Source organism: Notamacropus eugenii, chromosome 4, assembly GCF_028372415.1.
Source record: "Notamacropus eugenii isolate mMacEug1 chromosome 4, mMacEug1.pri_v2, whole genome shotgun sequence".
NCBI classification, from domain to species: domain Eukaryota; kingdom Metazoa; phylum Chordata; class Mammalia; order Diprotodontia; family Macropodidae; genus Notamacropus; species Notamacropus eugenii.
In genome coordinates this window covers 363671380-363674223 of record NC_092875.1, presented here as the reverse complement: position 1 = coordinate 363674223, position 2844 = coordinate 363671380, and the positions used below count along the sequence as shown (strand labels likewise).

Here is a 2844-nt window from a genome sequence, read left to right as displayed (position 1 = left end):
AGAATATCATATTCCAGTCCCTCCAATCCTTTAATGTAGAAGTTGCAAGGTCTTGTGTGAACCTGATTATAGTTCCTCAATATTTGAATCATTTCTTTCTGGCTTCTTGCAGTACATTCTCCTTAACTTGATAGTTCTGAAATTTGGCAACAATATTCCCTGGCATTTTCAATTTGTGATCTCCTTCAGGAGGTGATTCGCGAATTCTTCTGATGACTATTTTGCTTTCTGGATATAAGACTTCAGGACAGTATTGCTTGATGATTTCTTGGAAGACATTGTCCAGGTTTTTTTTTCATTATCATTTCTCAGTAGATCAATAATTCTTAGATTTTCTCTCTTAGATCTGTTTTCCAGGTCAGTCATTTTTCTAATGAAATAGTTTATATTTTTTAAATTATTTCTTTCTTTAGATTTTGTTCTACTGATTCTTGGTGCTTCATAGAGTCGTTAGCTTCTGCTTGCTCAATTCTAATTTTTTTAATCAGTTATTTATTGTTTATTCAGTATTTAGAATTCATTTGACACTTGAAGAATTGGTTGCATTGTTGTACATATACAGATCTTTTTCTATAACATGGAAATTTACAAGTATTGATATAAATCAGGTCCTCTAGAAAGGTGATAAATGAGGGCCATGCTGTAGTACCTAATGAAGGGGAGAACAAAGTTAATCAATGCACCAATAAAGAATTGCTGCTGCATGGTGTTTTGTATCCAGGATTGTTGTCTTCTGGACCTAAGGGAACTTATAGCACCTACATACAAAGCAGGTAGTTTATATACCTGTGGGGCACTGGCTCTGCTTGACACCAACCATTGAGACTATACAAGTCATATCTAACATCATATGCTAACTACAACAGAATTCTACTCCCCATTTCTAACTTTAGGAAGAAGCTAGAATGTGTTCACAGGTTTTACACTTCTGGTCTTTAGTCACTATTCAGAGATAGAATTTAGTCCATTTGAAAAGCAGATCATACATAACCCCTCAACCTCTGTCATGTTCTCTTTATGGCAGCATATTCAAAGATTTTAAAATTGCAGCTCTTTCTGGATTCCCCAAAGAATATCTGTGCTCTTCTTTAAATGGCTCTCCTCCTCTGGATTCAGGTTGACCTTCACTACATCTGAAATGCCATTCTGCCCCAAGACACATGGGACAGTAAGAAAGAAATCCTCTTTAATGCTATATAGGTTCTTAATCATGGTGGAAATTGGACGCACTCTCCTAAGATTCTTCATAATGCTTTCTGCCAGATCTGCCACAAACAAGCCAATGGCCCAAGAAGTGTAGCCCTTCACTGTGATTACCTCATAAGCACTTTCAACCACCTGTTTATGAACATCTTTCCAATTTTCTGCATCAACATCAGTTCCCAAAGAAGGATGAAGGTTCTTTAGAGACACACCAGCAAGATTTACACTGTTCCACACAGGAACACTGGAGTCTCCATGTTCCCCAAGGACCCATCCATGACAACTTGAAGGAAGGACACCAAGTCTCTCCCCCATCAGGTAACAGAAACGGGTAGAATCCAGATTATAACCACTTCCACTAGCATGGTTTTTAGGAAAGTTGCCTAGCTTCCAGGCCACATATATCAAAATATCCACTGGATTGGAAATAATAAGCAGCTGGCAATTAGGGCTGCATTTAACAATATTGGTAATGATGAATTTAAAGATATTCACATTATTCTGAACCAAATTAAGATGACTTTCTCCCTCCTGTTGATGTGCCCCAGCCATAACAATGACCAGTTTTGAGTTTGCTGTCACACTGTAGTCTTTGCCAGAAACAATCATCAGCATTTTGAGGAAAAGGTTGCCATGTTGGAGATCCATTATCTCTCCCTTTAGTTTGTCTTCTATTACATAAACTAAGGCAAGTTCAATCAATTCCTTTGTTAGGATACTAATGGCACATGCCATACCAACTGCACCAATCCCAACAACTGTGATCTTGTTCTGGGGAACCTGATTCTCCTTTAGGACTTTCAAGATAAGCTGTTCTTTGACAATTGAAGCCATTTTGGAGGGTAGCTGGGGGCATAGCTGGTCAGCCTGCGAAAGTTCTGAGTTAGATGTGAGGTTGCTGCTCCCAGGCTCGCACCTCAACTTTAATTTTTAATAATTGTTTTCTGTAGTTAGCTTTTGCACTTCCTTTTCTATTTCTCCAATTTTTTCAGTTTAGCTTTGAGCCTCCTTATTGCAAGCAGGAAAGGATTAAAAGAGCAATTACATTTAAAATGAGTGCAGTCCATATGAAATACTTGGGATTCTACTTTGCCAAGATCAATCTAGGAAATATAGGAACAGAATTGCAAAGCACTTTTCACACATATAGACACATCTAAACAATTCAAGAGCAATTACTTGCTCTTGGGTAAATTGGGCTAATAGAAAAAATGAGAATTTTGCATAAATTTATTTTTTATTCAGTGCCTTACCAATTAAACTTCAAAGAATTACTTTATAGAGCTAAAATAAATTTTAAAAAATCCCATGGAAGAATAAATGGTCAAGAATATCAAGGAAATCAATGAAAATGAAAAAAATTCAAATGAAAGTATGCTAGCAGTACCAAATCACAAATTATATTACATAGCAAAAGGCATCAAAACAATCTGGTAATGCCTAAGAAGTGTGTATGTGTGTGTGTGTGTGTGTGTGTGTACAAACATATATGTTTATGTATATGTGTGTGTGTGTGTGTGTAATACAGCACAAACAAAAAGAACTTTAAATCTAATTTAGCATCACTTAAACTGGATCACATTGAGGTTGTGATTTCCTTTGAGGTCAAATTGTTACTGGCCAAAATCACCAAAAGATTTG

General features: G+C 36.5%; 1 pseudogene; it reads right to left on the bottom strand.

Moving 5' to 3' along the window:
• Nucleotides 1-1038: 1038 nt before the first annotated feature.
• Nucleotides 1039-2037, bottom strand: LOC140502583 (L-lactate dehydrogenase A chain pseudogene; annotated as a pseudogene).
• Between the last annotated feature and the right edge of the window lie 807 nt (nt 2038-2844).